At 40.2% G+C, this 19,108-nt stretch overlaps 1 protein-coding gene across 1 annotated transcript in view; it reads left to right on the top strand.

Moving 5' to 3' along the window:
- Positions 1–2,764: 2,764 nt before the first annotated feature.
- The window catches only part of LOC121946689 (nuclear receptor coactivator 3-like), a 78,412-nt gene continuing 62,068 nt past the window's right edge, over positions 2,765–19,108 (top strand). Inside the window, exon 1 of the mRNA XM_042491374.2 lies at positions 2,765–3,030. The gene's annotated coding sequence lies outside the window, so the exon portion shown is untranslated. The remainder of the gene's footprint in view (positions 3,031–19,108) is intronic.

Here is a 19,108-nt window from a genome sequence, read left to right as displayed (position 1 = left end):
GCTGTTGGTTTCTTTTTGTACATAAACTTTGATCAAACTTTTTCCAAACCTGCTCCACATTTTCACAGTAAAAGTAGCTCTATTAAAATTACATTTTAGGGATCTTACTAATGTAATCTTTGCTTTCCAGGAACATTCACATTTTTGCATCCCTCTCTCAGTTATATTCTAATCACATTTTCCTCCTCCTTAGCGGCTCTTTTAGTTTTGCCTGATGAATTACGCCTGACCCACGAGGCTAATTGCTTTAAGCCTTCTCCACAACCCTATTTCAACATCTCCGTACTCTCTGTAGTCTTTTACACTTTCCTTGTGTGCCCTCCCTCCCTCACCTCCAGAGTCAAACTGTGTACTTCTACCTTATTTTCACTCCCTCTATGTTCCTTCCAGCTACAACACTTCCTCTCCTCCATCACACTGACAACTCCACACTTGCTTCTTCTCTCCTCCTTTCATACTTTGTGTTTCTTTAACACCTATAGGTTTTTCCTTGCTACCCTTCTCTTCAGGCAATAGGCACCATTTATCATTATCTGTGATCTTGTCTCTGCGTCCCTTTAAACTGCCTTAAACTAAACTCGACTATCTCATCATCTTGTCTCACTTCTCTCTCACCTTCCTGTTCTCATCTTCTTTCATTCCCACTGTCATCGACACAACAGGGGCCTTACTCACTCTGTGTGTGTGTATGTGTGTGTGTGTGTATCCGTCTATCTGTGCTCTTGTCCGCCTGGCATCACCATAGTGACGGGTTTTTTGGTGCTATCAGTCCCTGCCTTGTATATCTTGGCAGCAGTCGGGGCGCTGTGCCGACGTGTCCCAGTTCATAGGCCACCCGGCTCCGACGTCACAGCTCCACGCTGACCCTGCCAGCTCACATATGGAGCCCACATATGGGCCTCATCTATAAGAGATCGGCAGCCTGAAGGAGCCACAGTCCCTCCAGTGAAACAAACCCAGATCACAGAAGGCTGGCTTCCGTGAAAAAGGCTTCAGGATGTGAAGTGACATTTTGTCTGTTATGTGAAGACAACAAACCCAAGTTTTGATAAAAGAACGAAAAGATACTGATGCACATTATAATATAAATTTTGCCCTAACATCTTGATTTTAGCAAACAAAGAAATAGCATTTCTATTTGGACTTGTATTCATTTTTAAGATTGTATTTTTCACCTAAATGTGCCATATGAATTTATATAATACAAATAAGAGGGTTTTATTTTTATATCTAAGTTTGGGGAGTTTTGACCTAAATTTCTCTATAAATACTTCATATGATAAATTATGATTTCTCTGGTATTACATTTTATCAACTGCATGATGTACAAAATAATAATTAGTAGTTCAGTATTTAAAAAAAACATTGGATATGAAATGACTGACAGAAAATCAACTGACAGAAAATCAACTATTTTGAAAATAGATAAATCATAACAGTGGTGGAAAAAGTACTCAGATTTTTACTTCAGTAAAAGTAGCAATACCAGTGTTGATTGCAAATAGTTGATTTTTTAAAAAATATTATATGAGACACATTGAATGAAGTGATTTGATGAAATATCATTATTTTATGCTTAGATTTTTTTTGTTTTGCTCTCTTTTCTTTCTTTGTTCCACACAATGTGCAAGGAGCTTAGGAAATTTGAAAATCCAATAATATTTAAGGTTTGTGGCTATGACAGATGGTGTAATTGTTGCATTTTTTTAAAAAAAATACATGCAAAAGTGAAGGCATTTTTTTAAATGACAGCAAAAATAAATACAAAATACAAACATTTAATGGTGTATGCCCCACCCCTAAGCCAAAAAAAAAAACCCAAAACAAAACAAAACCATACATCCTTCCCCAATGATTAAAAAAAGTATTTCTTATGCCTCCCCCTTTCTATATAATAATCAGTGCCTTAGGTATACTGGAAGACTGAGCAACTTGGCAAGAGATGTCCTGCAAATTGCAAGAAATAAGGAAAAAAATGACCTGACCTGAAAATTAGTTTTTAGAAAATGATTAAAAAAAGGGTTGCAACTAAAAAATATTTATTTTGTTGTCAATTATTTATTTTTTACATGCAGATTTTAGTATGTCTTTATGTCTTCTATGTCTTTTGATATAAAGTTCTTGGTGCATGTAATTTCTTTGTTGTACAGAACGTTGGGCTGCATTTCTTGTATGAAAGGTGCTATGCAAATACAGATTGTTATTATTATTATTTATTTAATTTAATCAATAAGTTGTTTAGTCTATAAAATGTCAGAAATGGTGAAAATGTCAATCAGGGTTTCCTAAAATGTTATTATTGTATTTGTTATTATTATTATTATTATTATTATTATTATCTTTTCTCCCTTCTGCTAAATTTCAGGTCATTTTCTTTAAAATTTTTACTTTTTCACGTGTTTAAAAGAAATCAAGCCAGTTTGCTCAGGTTTCAAAGGGTTAAAAACTAATCCCACTGGCACATAAACGAGACTTTTCTTTATCCAAACGGACCAACTCATCGCTATCAGACAAGGATAAGACCTCCGCGTCCTAATTTGCTCTCAAGTTTAGTCTGTCTACTTTTGTGTCAACCCCTCCAGCCAAACGCCTTCTTTCTGGTGGAAAGTCTGCAAATGGTGCTTTTTTAGCCTCCGGGCCCCACGAGGCAAACAATTCAGTGTTTGCTCTTCGTTTAACTGCAGACACACACGGTGTCATCTCACTCCGCTCTGTCGCTGACATCCGTCTGTAGGCTGCTAGACAGACGCTGCCTGTTTCCCCACCTCCGCCACCACCTCTACCTCCTCACCCCTGCGGTGGTGGAGTCTACCTGTAGTCCGCATCCGGGTTGGATGACGCAGTATGAACGCCGGGCGCTCCATTCAAACGAACTACATCACCCAGAAGCCCCCGCGACGCCTCAACTTACAGAACTGGCTTCTTGGGCTTCGGGAGTGTTTCCCATTTAAACAAACAGTGCCGAAGATGGCGGAGAGTTAATGGTGTAAAGAAGAAATTATCGATCCGGTTGAGAGATACGTCCGTAAGGTAAGCTCGCGCTACATGTCTGCTTCACCTTATCCCACGCGACTTTGCATTTGGTTTGCATTTCGATAGAAGACGGAAATGTACTGACTTGTGTTCCCAGTGTGCACACACACACAAGCATCGCTACGGTGTGGAGGGCACAGTGCATGGTCATTTAGTACATGACAGCAAAGATTTACTAACCTGTTCATGACGGCGATGGAGTGCACGCGCCGTGTCCTGTTTGTTTGTGTTGCAAAATGAGATATTTTTGATAACTTGATCACGCGAAGCTGGACAGTTTACGCACAAGCTGGTGGGATCACAGAAGTGTTACCAGATAGACACAGAGGAAGTTTTTTAGGGGGGAGCTCACACGCTTGAACACGCGCATACTCACGCTTAAACACACAAACAGGGGCGATAGTTAACTATTTTCTCTCGCGTGTCTGTGATAGGAAACTGTACAACAGCTGTCGCAACACGGAGCGAAACGTTTGCTGATCAAGTGCATCAGCTGTGTATCATGTGCATCATCACACTGGTGTGTTTGACTGGTTTTGTTGCTGCAAACATGCGATGCGGGAAGAGACAGACGATGCTGACTGTCAGTCAACCATCCCGCTCCTGACTGCCGAGCGATAAAAAAGTGCACCGACTCTACTGTATCTCTCCAGCGTGCAGGTCGATGCACTGACTGAAGCATGCTTTGCCTGTAAATGTATGAGGTGAAAGAGTGAACGATCGCTGTGCTCGTGCTCAGGTCTCCTCCTGTCATCCGCTTCATCCTTATGTCTCACTGTATATCTGCAGGGGGCAGTAGCGTGGCCCCGTGCATACACACTCTCCTGTAACCCTGAAGGTCCACACGGTTTGATGATCCCAGCCTGTGCTGTGTGTGTGTGTGTGTGTGTGCGTGTGTGTGTGCGTGTGTGTGTGTGTGTGTGTGTGTGTGTGCATGAAAAGCAACCATGTCCTTGAGCATGACACCAGAGCCCCACTACAATACCTGCTCGCGCTGGATAATAGCAGTGTATTCTTCAGTGTGTGTAAACAGTAGTTGAATGGAAACCATGCGGATTGGTTTTGTGTGTCAGTGTGGGCAGGTGAGGGATGTGAGGTTGAGTTAATTACACTGAGGTCAGCGTTTAAATTTAGATCAGTTTGCTTGTATTTGTTGCTGAAAATTTATTGTCATTTTTATAACTATGGCATGTTGTAAGAGCCACTTGATCTCATATTTTATACTTGGTAAAACGTGTTTGTGTTGGTATATGATTTATAATATAGGTTCTGCTATTATTTAGGTTTACACAACAATTGTATACAATTTTATTGTATATTTAGAATGGTGTATAGTGGTGGACTATAAAGTTATGTTTGTCAAACGGTTAATTTTTTCAAACCGTGTGTGCAGAATTTCAATAGGTATTCGTGATTAATCACATTTTTTAATTCCATTATTTTGCATGACAAAACAGTTTTGAAATCCATATCGACAAAGCATTTCTAACCAGACTGTCTTGATAAGGAATCTAAAGACAGCAAAAAAACTGCATGGGAGTAGCATAAAGTAGGCATGTCTGTAAAGGAGGAGGCTCATGAGCCCATTTTCAGTCAGATATCTTGAGGTCAGAGGTCAAGGGATCCCTGTGAGATGGCTGCTTTTCCATCGGCAAAATTTAGTCTAACTGTTTAGCATTATTTTGCCGCCTTAGTTTGATCCATTTGGTCTGATAACATTTCTTAAGTGTAGAACAGCCACATGATTAAATCATTTTATCCCCATTCAAGTTAGCAGAGCACTAAACCAAAGTAGCCCACTTGATGGTAAAGTCTCCAGTGCGCCTGCTCTTTGATGATGCAGAGCAGCACCAATCAAAGTGTAATTTCATACTGTGGAAACTGTATCCACGTCTCTTAATACATCCACACATCATCTGGGTAATTTTTAAATGAGAGAACTAAACTTTTTTCCAGCTTCTTGTGCTGATGAGCAACTTTCATGTGAATGAACGGGACCCCGCCTCCAATGCTGTGTTGAGTCTTCTCTATAATCCATGCTTTTCACCCAAATTCATTGTTTTACTGTAATCCTACTCACAAACAGATAAACACAAAAAAACGTAAACATGACCTCATTGGTTGAGTTTATAAAAGTTTCCCACACTCCAAGTTAACATCTTCTAATGTCGTATTTTGTCCAAACTCACAGTCCAAAACTCAAAGATATTCACTTAAGATGATATAAATCACAGAGAAGCAGCAAATATTAACATTGGAGAAGCTGCAGCCACATAATGGTTTGTGTTTTTGATTGATAAATTACATTAAGAAGCGACCTCTTCTTTGACGCACACTCATTCTTTGTGTACTTTTTTCTTTTTTGTGTCCAACTTTTTATTGAATTTCCACACCATCATCACAAGGTGACATAAAAATACAAACGTGCAAATTATACAAGTATTAGTACAGAAAAAAAGCTGCTCACGTCTTTAACCTCTCAGCCTCACCCCTCTTGCCCTTTCACAAATATTACAGTTATTTTGTTTGCAGTCGTAACAGTTGATGTCTTCATACACACATTAATATATTAACTCTGTTTTATGATCTGTTGACAATCAAAAATAGTTAGGCAAAGTGTTTCTGAACCAAATCCACAGATGCAAGAAAATGGTAAAAATGTACCGTGAGGTCTTTTTCTTGCCTATTCTGTTAATTTTGCTGCTCTGTTTTGATCGCATATCTGTTAGAAAACGTTGTCTCAGTGATGTTAGGTTCTTGTCTCGCTGTTTTTTTTCTGATTTCAGTCCATTTATAGTTCAGTAACTCCGGGGTGAGACTGCAACCAGCTGCTTTTTGAGGCATTAAACAATGAATCAGTTATCAAATCGGGGGTGATTTCATTATCTATTGAACGACTCATCCTTTACTCGACCAACTGCTTCAGCTCTACGGCCGAATTGTCTGTCTGCCGCCCATGTGCAGGGGTGTGGTGACGAGAAGCCCCTCGTCTTGTTCCATTTAAACCCTCTCCTGACAGATTTACAGTCTGCTCTGTGGCCCAAAGTCTCTGCACACGTGCAGTCCGACACGCGCCTACAACCTGCTCACAAGGAATCGAGGGGACCGGGGAGGGGTGTGTGCAAGCCGCTCGAACCCTAGAGAGGTCTTTGCTGAGCGAATGGTGGGTTGAATGCGTGGACGAGGAGGAGGAGGGTGACAGTGATGCATGATGTTTGCTGAATGGGAAAAAGGGGACAGAGGTTAGCAGGGGATGCTGGTGACTGGGTCAGGCGCTGGGGGCAGGGCTCACGAGGCTGAACGGGAGGGAGGGCATCACACACACCAGCCCGGGAGCATGGGAATATCGATGTTTGTGTGTGTGGAGGAGGAGAGAGTGGGGTGTCTGATAAGGGGCGGGGCTCAGGTGGAGCCTCTTGTTGGAATTCTACCTGGTATTTTTGTCTTTTGTGTCTTTTACTTCATCTTGTTTTAGCCCTCCTCGACTTTGCTCTGTCGTTTTCACCTCTTTAGTGGAATCAGGAAGTTTTCTGACTCAATCGGACCACATTCTTTGCTCTCTCTCCTCTCGCTGTGGTATGTCTCTCTCTGTCTCGCTGTCTCCTGCCTCCCCCAACTGCAGTGAAGTGCGCTGAACTGTTGTCCTGTTGTTGTTGGGGCCCCTCTCCCATGTGTCAGGATGTGTTAAATAGGAATTAATCTTCACCAGCTCTCACTGATTTCACTCTGTGTAGGAGGGGTCTTTTTAAATTTTGTTTTTATCCCACTCATTATTGTCCTTTACTTTGGCATCTGCAGTGAAAGCGACGGACACCTCCTCCCACCCCCCCTTCTTACCAGGTTTGTCCCAAATAACGAAAGCTGGGTATCTTCTGATACTATTGATGATGTAGTGTTTGAGTTTTGAAATCTCTTCCAAACAGTAGTTTTTTCCCATTCTGTGCTTTAACACTTTGAAAACTGACAAAATTGATTTGATTTATGTCAGAAACATGGGGAGATGGCAATAAGCAATTTAAAAAGACTCAAAACTTAGCAAGAAATAAGTAGAAAGGTACAACAAAAGTTATCTGACATAAAGCAAAAAAAGAAAAAATAGAAAAAAAAAGAAAGAAAGTAAAAAGCAAAACAAAAAAAAAACAATGAATTAAAAAAAAATACACGTTTGTTCTGTAAAGTAAATGAAATATCCTATATAATTGTAATATTATAAATATGGTTTTCTGGACATTTTTCCATATTTTGACTGCCAGGTTATCTTCTTGTTACTCTTACTCTTAATTCGTCATAATTTGTGGGATGTTTTTTTCCAAGTTGCTCATTGCCTTTCTCTTCCATATTTTTGAAGGTAAAAAAACCAATTTGCTCACGTTTTAAAGGGTTTAATAGCTTGTGAGACGCGTCAGAACTCAGCAAACAAAAACTGATGTTGATCCAGGTTTTAAAAATTTAAGAAATAGAAAAATTTGCTAAAATTCAAACAGAGGAAACATCTCAAGTGTTAAATGTTGTCTAAGCAAAAACAACCAAGAGCCTTTCCTTCATAAAATAAAGTATAAAAACAGCAAAAGTATCATAGACATTAGGACTTGCCTGATTAAAAACAAAAGGCCTTTACACACTGGAGAGGCAGCATGATTAAAGAATCGACTATGAAAAAATTCACATCAGAACTATTCATACCAGCAGGGATGCAAATTTGCGACAGTTGTCACACTTGTTCAGTACAAAGTTTTAATGCAAATAGTTTCACTGGCAGTTGCTCCGGGGCCATTTTCACAGAATGACAGGAGGCCCGGGGCCATTTAATAAACAAACATTAATAATATTTATCAGTAAATGAATTGCCAGTTTTCATAAACAAGCCTTTTGATGCTTTTTCATGCACTTATGCACTTTATTTACATTCAGAGTACCAAAAAAAAATAAAAATCACAGTTTGAAGTTATATATAATTCTCTCTGTAGACACGTATGCAGTGTATATGTCAAGGGCTTTTATTGTGAAAGGCAAGGATGTATAGAGTGCATCTGGTATGTGCTGCTTTTGTCAAGGTCTAAAGGAGTAATAAAGTTTGCCTTCTTGGTTCAGATCCTTTGTGTTGTTATGTAAATCCTTATAAGTAGAGGTGCAATGTGATTGGTTGATTTCTTTATTTTACAGTGCAAAAGCTCAGAAAAATTGTGTGTTAAAGTACTCATGGCAAAAGTAACAGTTCGAAAAAATATATTGACTCGTGAATTAACCCCACAAAACAAACAAACAAATAAACAACAAAAAAGCGAACACTCCCAGTGTGTAAAGGTCTTAAGTGAGGATTTATCACTCAAAAGTGATATAAAATCAGTATTTAAGCAGTCATGTTTCAAAACAGTGGGTACTTGGTTATAATTTGAAATGAGAAATGGATCTTAAATATGCACTTTATAGCTACATACATGAAATAATGCTGAAAGCCTGAGGCTAAAGCTGCACATCCCCAGGCAAAGAATCAGCATCCTCACCAGGTTGAGGATAGAAATGTGAAAATAAAGAAACAGCATTGCTTTTGTGTTGCAGCATGAGACAGGTCTTACAAGTGTGATGGGGAAATTGGTGTTTAGCTGCTTTGCCTACATACTTGTTTTGTTTTTTAAACAGTATGTGTACAAGACAAAATGCTTCCAGAGCCCTAATTGCACTAAACTGGTAGCCTATTACCAGGCAACCTTGTGATACAGACATTACTCCCCCCACTATGTCAGTGTTTTGTGCGGTGCATTCAGATGGGATAAGTAAGTCTGCGTTATCATATCTTGGATATGATGTCAAGGCTACTTGTGAAGAAAGTACTGTGGCAGCCTCAAAAACATTAGAAAGGCCAGATCAGACTCCATCAAGTGTCCTTATTTTGATTAACATGACGCTGTTATAAGATTGCTCGACATTTTCTGTTTCGCGCTCTTTGAGGTATTTGAGTTTGCTCTTTCCGCACATCTCTGTGTAGCAAGATGAGACTCCTGAATTTGCACTAAAAGTGCTGTCACAACTTTGATTTGTAATTCTTGACTGGGAAAGAGGCACAAAAAAGGCGTGCACAAAACAAACAACCTTGCAAAACACCGCAACCCTTAACCACTGAGACGCTATTATATATAGGACTAATATTATCACATGAAGTCTCTTTTGGCGAAATTTGGTTGGTAATTTGCAATAGATTTTTTCTTGACAAATTTCATTCAGTTAGATTCACATGAGATTAAAATAACAGACATTACTAGAGGTACCAGACTATATAACGAAATGGGCGTGACGTCATTGGTTTGTGGACTCCTGTTTTGAAGCCTTGAGTTAGCATTTTGGCTGTTTCCATCTCTGATTTTGGAGCCAGGAGTGATATATTTGGACAAGAGGGTGGCGTTATGCTGCCTTCACGTGCTACGCGGAAATATCGTTCTTCCCTGTTGGGCAGTCATAATTGCGACATATAGGCATTCAAGTGCATGGATGCTAGAACTGAAAAGGTTGTTTTTTTTGTAGCTGATGTTTTCATGAGATATGTAAAGATGACGTTTAAATTTGTTAATAAGCTTAAATAATGTTAACATTAGCTAGTATTTGTTGTCATTGTTTCCATGCTTTCTGCCATTTCTGCAGCCGAAACCTCATGCAACTTTGCAATTCTGGTATCATCAAAATTTCCCAATTTCCCATTTCATAACTTGTAAAACAGTAAATGCGATATTTCCGAGAAGCATATGAGGACAGCATTAACCCGAGCTGCTAACCTCACTAGCACGGCACATTTAAAGCTGTGGTTAGCTGTGATTATGCTAATGATAAATTTTCGCTGTAGGAAAACCAGACTCAAAAGTATTGAAACAAATTGTACCTGTCATAAAACCTGAACATCTGACTCCTCAGAGGGTTTTTTGGTACAACCAAACACAGCAGAAGACTTTTTAAGGCGGCGAAAATGTCTCAGTTTAACTTGCGAAAAGTGAAAACGCAGTAAAATAGCGACACCTACAGCTGTACTCTGTGAGTGTCATAGTTACATTTAACCAACGTTGCCAATGCCACATGTAGTTAGTTAGTAATGTGCTCCTTGACCTTGGAACGTAACGCTCAAGACTTGCGTTCGTTTGGTTCACCCGTCAGTCCTCTGTAAACTTGAACGGGAAACACAAAAACGGAATTCCAGCTCGTGAGATTTTGCATATGTCGGGTCAATATCTGCCATTATTTATTGCTCTCCTCTGAAGCCTGAAACCACGGAGCCAACGTTTCCGCCTGCAAAGTTATCAAGAGACACTTTTTGCTGCTGCTCTTGTGATAATGAATTGGAGATAGGCAGGGGATTTATGTGTTGGCTTTAGCTTTGACACCCAAATGAGCTCTATTTTATCTCACAGCTAACAGTTTGAAACCAGAAATACAGCCCACATCCCGTTAAGAAAAACATCCTGGCTGCTTTCAAGGCTCATAAGGCCACTCTCCACTTAACTGTCAATGAAAGCTCTTCACTGAGTGTCTTTTCAAAGCTCTTAGTTTTATTTGTTTAACATCAGAGATGTAAATTATCCTTTTAAAAATGATCCTAATTACTTGATTATTTTGTTCTAGACAGCTTTCCCCTTTGTGTCTCCCTCCTGATAGTACATTAGCCCAAGTATTTTACACTCGTATCATAAAATGATCTATATTTATACATCTAGTTTTACAAAGGTAACTTCCTTTGGTTATTTTTTATGCTGCTGATCTTATTGCCAGTGGTGGTGTGTATTATGTGTGTGTGTTTGAGTCGATGTTGTAGTGTTTGTGCCGGAAGCTGATGTGCTTTTATGAGTGAGGACGATACAGGAAAAGATGATGTTGCTTAGTGTCGACAATAGCTGCAATATATTTTACAGAGCAGTTTAAAATAAATATTTTTCTTTTTAAATGTATACGCAGAGTGCTTTTTTTTTTTTTTTGGCTACAGCGCTGACGTATTATCCAGCTCCTTCTGGATGTTGCAACTGCCATGATTGCTGCAAATTCAACCAGAGCTTTTATGTTTCTAGTTATGTTTCTGCCACCTGATGAATGTACAGTTAGTCCCATATTCACTGTCCTTTTAACTTTGTTTTGGACTCGACCAACTCCTGAGGCAACTATCTGACTCATTAGCTGCTAAATGACTGACCTTTGGTGTTTAACTGGAGAGCAGTGATTGGTCACCAGATCTGAGAGGTCAGGCGCTGGATCCAGGTGACCAGCGCTGCAGAAAGTTTCTTTTTATGTGACATTTTTTTCATGCATCTGGATAAACATGTTTTTTTTTTCCTAAACTCATATTCTAATAGCATTATCCCCTTCAGGGTTTCGAGTTAGAGCTCCGCTATGAAAACAAAACACACCCATAACCAACTCATCCCCACAGCCAGGGAAACTCAAGCCGGGATTCACGTGCGAAGGGAAAACAGAGCCCTAAAGGATAATTACAAAAGTAACATTTTAAAAAATCTTCGGGGGATTGACTCATTTGTCATCTGTCACCGATGCACTAGAAGAGAGATGACACTTAAGTGGCGAGCCAAACAGTTATTAAGAATGGAGAACATTGACTAAAAGCGTAAATAAGTGGTCTCTGCTCTGATTTGCATTTTTATTGGTTTATACAATTAGAAGAATTTGTCAGAAAATATTAAGTGAAACATTTCATGAGGGAAATGTCTCTTAAAATTTAATCAAAGAAGAAATTCTTGTTAAATGGAAGCTTCAGTTTGGGTAGTCTCGAGCAGTGTGGCACTAAAAACACACGCACAATCATGTCAATGGTGCTGTGCGCCATTGCAAGTCGGAAGACGATAATTCAGCGTTGGTTTTTCGGACTTCTGATCTTAAATTCGTTCCAGTGCATTTGCTCGGGAAAACATGGATGCGCGGAGGTTTCTTAAACTCGCCACCGAACATCAGAAGCATAAACCGAGGACCTACATGTTTCCGACTTCTGACTCCTGACTTGAATGGCCGTTTCATTGCACTTTTCCAAGTCGGAGGTCATTTTTTTCCGAGTACAATGGAACGCAGCATGATGCAGAAAACAAACTTCTCATCAAACTGCCTTTGACCTTTGACATCACATCGTTGTCATCGTCCTGTCACACATGATGTCATAGATTAGATTTATACAAGAGCTTGAATAAATCGACATCTTTAAATTTTAGAGTCTAAAAATAAGATGGTGTGTGAGACATTAAATGTATTTACTTAAAAAAAACCTAAACCTGCTAAATCCAACACAACTTTTAGTATCAGTGGTTATAATCTAATGAAAAGATAATTCTACATTTTTAATTTCTGCCAATACATCCTCCTAAATCCTACATACTGGACCTTTTATTTATCCAACAAAGTACTTAAAATGTTCTCTGGCTGCAGCTTCTCAAATGCTTTATATTATTGTTAATAAAATATCTTTACACTTTAGACTGTTGATCAGAAACAAGCAGCATGAAGACATTTTGGACTTATGACAGGCTTTTGTTTTCAACTTTACAGATCAATTGATGATAAAAATCCCCCCTAAATGTAAAAATAGTTAGATATTAGATGTTATTGTTATTGAGGTAATGTTTATGTTGTCCTGCTCTTATTAGGACTGTGACAAACATTGATATGAAGCGAGTCATGAAACTAGGTCACTTAACTGGCGTTGACCCGTTCAGACCAACACAGGTCATGTCCTCGTTTTGATCTGAAATTGATCTAAGAGTTGCGTCAGAGATTTCTGCTGTTTGACGTGTCAGGAACCCCAGTTGATCTTTGTTTTCTCATCACAGCAGAAAAATTTATTTTGGATTTATAAACAGTTTTTTGGAGTTATGGAGCTTAAAAGTAGTTTTTTTTGCATTTATCTGTGGAATAACTAAATATCAAACAGAGCTGGAGGGATGAGTGCACCTTCATAACAGCTGTCGACTGTTTCCTCGCTTGCTGTTTCCTTTCTTTCCCCAGAATGCCTCAGTGCAGCTCGTGTCCTCTGCTGCTTTATTTTTCTGAGAGCTTTTTCTTCTGTGAGAGGAATGTCAAGTGCCCATCTCTGTGCATTTCTCCCTGTTCTGTGTTTTGTTTTGTTACTTGTGGTTCACTCTTGATTTCCGTCTTTCCCTCCTCCTCTTGTCTTTGTCTTTTTGGCTGTCTCTCTTTGTCGAGGCGTGCAGTTAGCCGGGGCCCAGGACTTTTATGTTATTTTACGTCTGAATTGTATCACTGAAGATAAATAAGTTTATGTGTGAATAATAAACACATCCTCTTTGTACAAGCGCGGCTTTCTTTTGTGTTAGTACAGGTAAATGTGTGAGAGAGAGAGAGAGATGGGGGGCAGAGAGTGAGGAGGAGAGGGGGGGGGAGGAGACATGGAGAGTCGTTTTATTAACGTGGCGACTCCCGCTAAAATTCAGGGAGTGCTGTTGCATCCAGCTGTTACTGGTTGCGCGAGGCTTCGTTGCCATGGCAACACAGCCCTGTGCGCCTGCTCAAGGTCGTTCATCCAGTTCTGAACTGAGCAGCGTGCTGCACATATGATGCACAACGGAGAGACAGAGAGAGAGAGAGAGAGAGGAAAGAGAAACAGAAAAACTACTTCAAAGTGACCAATCAAAAGCCCTTCTGTGACGTCGAACACACACACACACACATATAGATGTACACACACACACACACACTTACTTTCTTCAATAAAGAAACAAACAAAAAAGAACCCCTGGCCTTGGGGCTTGTAGGTTCTTTTGCCAGCTGATAAAATATTTAGCTGGTCAGTGGGAGAGAGAGAGGGATACGGTGGCTGGAGAAGAAGCGAGCAGTGGAGCTTGGCTTTGTGTTTCCCTTTCTCTAATGGTGCATTGCTGTGAGGCTACCTGGGGCTTCTTCCACCTCCTCTCCTCTGCTCTCCTCTCCCTCGTCTCCTCAGAGGGCTGCAGCATCCCTCAGGGGCTCTGCTGCATGTTTGCCGCCGCTGACTGGACTCAGCACATCACACATTGTACCTTAAAGGCCCCGATACATTGTGTGATAGCCAGGGCTGCTGCTGCATGATTATTTTAGCACTAGAGCGTTCTAACAATAATTTCATCAATTAATCAAAGTAATCGGATAAGGAATACTTTTGCAGATTAGAAAATAAAGCAGTTTTCTTATATTGATTCCCAACAATGTCTAATGTTGAAGCTGAAGCAATTAATCGATTAATTAAAGAAAAAAAAGTAAAAATCTCTGATTCCAGTTTCTGAGATGTGAGTATTTTCTGGTTTGTTTACTGGTTTATGACAGTAAAGTGAAAATCTTTTGATTCAAGATAAAACAAGACATTTGGGAACATTTTGGGAAACCCTGATTGACATTTTTTCTGACATTTTATAGACCAAAATTGATTAATCAAGAAGAGAAAATAATTAACAACAATAAAAATAATTCATAGTTGCAACTTTATATATATATACTGTATATATTTATTAAGATGTGACGTTAACCATTGTTTCCAAAAATACAAAAAAACAATAGTTTGATAACATGTACCGTATGGAGAAAAAGAGGGGAGGTGGTGCGTTATGTAACAAAAGGCCACACACAGTATGTTGCCGTTGTCGTCTTGTTTCTACAGTGATCTTGTGACAGACTGAGTCGAGATCTACATCAGCTGAGGTTGCAATGATTGATTGATGACATTGTTATGTTCACTTAGCAGTAATTACTTAGAGACAAGCACATTGTTGGGGATAAAAAGGACGTTTTCTCAAGTTTTTACAAAAGTAAAATAGCTCAGTGTTAGGTTTTTAGGTCATTGTAAACAAGCTAATTGAAGTGAGATGAGCAGACTGAAAACTTTACAGTTGGAAAAAGGTAATACATTGGAACATACTGCAAAATATGGTATTACAATACTCAACAAAATGTTTAAAAATGCAGTAATATTGTGTTGTGCATCAAAAGTACTGTGATAATATCATATCGTGGGGCTTCTGGTGATTGCAACCCAAGTAATCTCACAGTGGTGGCCTGAAGAAACCTCACTCGCATTGCTGCTGTGCAAACACATCAGGGTGAGATAGGAGGAGTCCGCCGTCATCAAGCGTAACAGATAAGCACTTGTCTACATATTCCTGAATCTGCCACAGAATCGTGTAAAGACAACATGTGCTGGTGTCTAATATGGAGGGTGGTTTTCCTCTCCTGCTCCTGTTTTTTCTCTCTTTGTTCTTCGTCGGGTGCACACAGAGTTCAGCAGGATTTTCACAAACCAACTTTTCAGGGAGAGCAATCGTGTTGCTTTTTGTGGTCAGTGACATGATGGTTTAGTGCCGATGAATGTGTGTATGTGTACCGCTGTTTAAAAGGGAGTAAGAAAAACACAATCTGTCACCTCTCTGTTAGACCGGAGCAGAGGGGAGCTGGATTTTAGGAGGAGAAGGGGGTTAGTTTCACGTTTCTCCTTGCTGTAAGGTAATAGATGCTTATTAAAGGGGTCCTCAGAGGGGTGTGTGTCTCAGAAGGGGAGTTCTGTTTTTTTACTTATTTTCCATTGTAAAAACCCAGACCTAGTTTATGTGTTTTAGAGCTCCTTTAGGTGCCCTTGCACACACACACACACACACACACTCGCACAAACATTTATGGTCTTGGAGTTGAGGTAAATGTTACCAGCTGCAGCACAGCGAGCAAGTGGCTTCAACTTTGCCTGAACCCGGCTGTTACGTGACCACCTCCTCAACTTAATTCACTCCCATCCTGCCGCCACACCTCCTATATCACTGTATCCCCACCCCTCACACATACACACACACACACACACCATCCACCCGCTCTTCCCTCTAGTGTCACCAGCAGCGGCATCACTCATCTCAGGATAACGAACACTCCAAGGTCCGCTACCCCCACCTCGTCACCTTGGTGTGGAGCAGCGGGCCGGCCAAGCAGGCTTCGTCTGATTGGCTGCTGCTCCACCTCCCCTATGAGGTCACACCGTTGATGCTGTGATGTCACAGAGTCTTGTTTATCCGAACCTCCCGTCAAGCTCTGTTGCAACATACAGTACACAACAGCACCTTGAATAAACATAAAATCATGAGTGATTGCTTTTTTCTTTATTTGGATCCCCATCAGGCAGTCGCTCGTCTCCTTGGGGTCAACACAAACACAACACTGAAAACAAACTATTTTAAATCACTCCTTATCAATTAAACAAGCTACAAGACAAGTCGGCAAGCCTCTCGGGACATGCTTGAAACTTGAGGATTCAATAATAATGGAAAAGTGGAAACTTGATTACATGTTGGAGAAACTGATGGCTTTTACTTTATTTTTCCCCCCCAAATGGTAAGTTTGTTGTTGAAATAGCTGATAAAGGCACACAACACAAAATATGCCAAGCTGTCTATTAAATATTGTATTCACTGAAAAGTTTTATAGATTTTAACCTTTTTTTGTAATGACATTTGATGACCTTATGTTCAACATAAAGCAGGTTCGACAGGATCTCTTGGACAGATTGATGCTTTCTGACACACCAGTTAATCAACAAAGTTATCATGCATGTGTACAAGTGAGCTGTTATGAGGGTTTGGTAATATGTTAACATTTTCCAACTAGCCACTCTTAGCCCGACAAATCAGCGTATACTGATTTATTCATGCTGGTGTTAGTGTCCTGTTTTCCTTTATAAACAGAAAAATACAACCGTACACCTTTTGAATTCAGGGTTCTGGCTTTCCCTGTGCTAAAGGTCTTTACTTACCAGGTCTGTGTGTTTTATTGTTCCATTTGTGAAAATTCGAAATACTAGACAGACCTCCACTGGAGGTGCCTCCCCGGCTCCTGACACTCTCCGCCCGCATCTTTCATTTGGCACTACAGCTACTTGAAGGGGCACCGCTGTCCTCCCTCTCGGTCCCCACACTGTCGCTCAGTCTGTGTGCGATCCTTATTCTCTACATCCTCCTCTTCATCATCACCCAAGTTATAAAAAAAGTACTTTGCATCCCATTCCTCTCTCTTGTTGCGGATGTACGTGCAGGTTACGGCACATTTTCTTCAGTGCTTCTTTGTCGTACAACTCTGTGAAGGCTCCTTATGGATGCCAGAAAACACGGAAAATTGAACCTGTTATGAAAATGTTAATTGTGTAATGTGATTGACAAAAGGTGAGGTACTATTTAATTTTAAATTACAGTTTCAGACAAAAAATATGGATTTGTTGTGCTGTGGCCCTTAATTTCCTTGTTAAGGCATTGTAAAACCAAATTTATTCAAACTTGACAGAAACAAAATAAAACAGTCTTGGTTAGTCTTTCTCCTGTTCTAACAATTTTTCATTTATTTATTTTTATCATTTATTTGTGGCAGCCCACCATGGTTAAAACCGCCACTGCCATTTTGATCTTCTATTTATTGAGCTGGACCAGGAGCGCTGTTACAATATATATATACAATCCGGTTATTTATTGCACCATGCTCTTGGACGGCAGAGCGTACTCTGGCCACAAACGGAGCAGCAGAATGTCACATGCAGTAAAAGTGAAACTTAATCATTCATTGCGCTGGGTCTGAAAGTTTGCATTCCCTCGTCTCTGTAGGAGCTGCTTCTCTTATCCATTGGTCTAAACTGATCGGTTGTGATCGGATCCACTGATCAGTCACCCACCCTGCAACTGAAACTCCACAAACTGCCGCTGAGGAAAGAAAAGATCTCATTCAGAGGTCTGCCTGCGCTGTGTTCACACAAACGCATGAAAAAACAGAACAGAAAGTTTCTAAATAAAGAGTGGATCTTGTTAATATATTTAGTTATGATGATTTTCATAGCTGATTCGTTCATTCTCACCCAATTAGTAACAAAATGAAACTCAACATCTCTCTCTCTGCTCTGCTCTCTGCAGCTCCCACCTCTTCAATGATTGATCCCATTTTGGTTCAGTAGGTGACATCAATACTTAAACCCTATGAAACTGTTGTATAAGAGACTGCTCAGTGAAACATATGACTAAGGAGATTTTGAAAGCGTGCACATGACATGCAGAGAAGACGCAGGCTCAGGCTTTAGACAAACTGCTGAATTTCACATTCTGCCGTGGACGGGGGACTCTGCAGAGTTACTACCTTCACCCATCTGTTTCTACCAGGCTGGAAAGAGGGAAAGAAGCCCTCCGTGCATCAGCCTCGGCTCAGAGAGGGGAGGGAGCGTCTTTGGTTGAATCAGCTTTTCCTTTTTTACCCCCACCCCCCTCTCATTTTCTTTTACCACCTCCCTCCCTCACAATGAATCTGTTAGTCCTGTGAGATCCGAGTCGTAGTAAACAGGCAGTGACATCTGCATGCTCTCTTCAGAGGAAAAAAGAGGCCAGAATTTAAATATTGATTTGATGCAATGTGAGACAAAGATTCCGGTTCCTCTCCTGTTCCTCTTTCTGGGGGCTTTTTATAGCTGCTGTTTGTGTATTTTTAGGTGTTGTCCAGCATATCAGGCTTTATCTAAAAAGAAGGCTTCGCTTGTGTTGAGACTCTCCTCCTCTTCTTCTACCTCTCGCTGTGTATACGTGCATGTTCTCGTGTCTCAGTTAGACACGATGCCCAGGATGAAATATCATCTCCTGTTGGACTCGGCTGCCCACTCAGGTAACCATCAGGTGAACAGCCTCGGCTCGCCTGCAGATCTAGAAGGCTGCTGGTGATGTTTATTGAGCCGATCAAGCCTGACTAATGGAGGACTGAGTGACTAATAGACTGCTGACATCGCTGGTAGATTCAGGTGTTGTGTGATGAAAGAAATACCGCTGATTCCCCTCCAACTGTTTTCTACATGACTTTGTCACATCACTGTGAAAAACTGCATGGATTGAATAACTGGAGGGAAAATAAAAAAATCCACAATTTTAGCTACTTTTATGTATAATATACATTCAGTTAAGCCAATTATGTCCCACTAGGGCTTATTCCTGATGAGCAGTGTACTGTGTTTGTAGTACAGTAAAAAGGACATCCAGTAAAAACAACACAGATTTTTTAATGTCCCGTCCCTTCCATTAAATAAACCTTCTCTAGTCTCCGTAACTGATCT

This window comes from Plectropomus leopardus, chromosome 9 (genome assembly GCF_026936395.1).
Source record: "Plectropomus leopardus strain MGB_pleo_1.0 chromosome 9, ASM2693639v1, whole genome shotgun sequence".
In the NCBI taxonomy this organism is placed as follows: domain Eukaryota; kingdom Metazoa; phylum Chordata; class Actinopteri; order Perciformes; family Serranidae; genus Plectropomus; species Plectropomus leopardus.
This window is presented reverse-complemented; position numbering and strand designations above follow the sequence as displayed.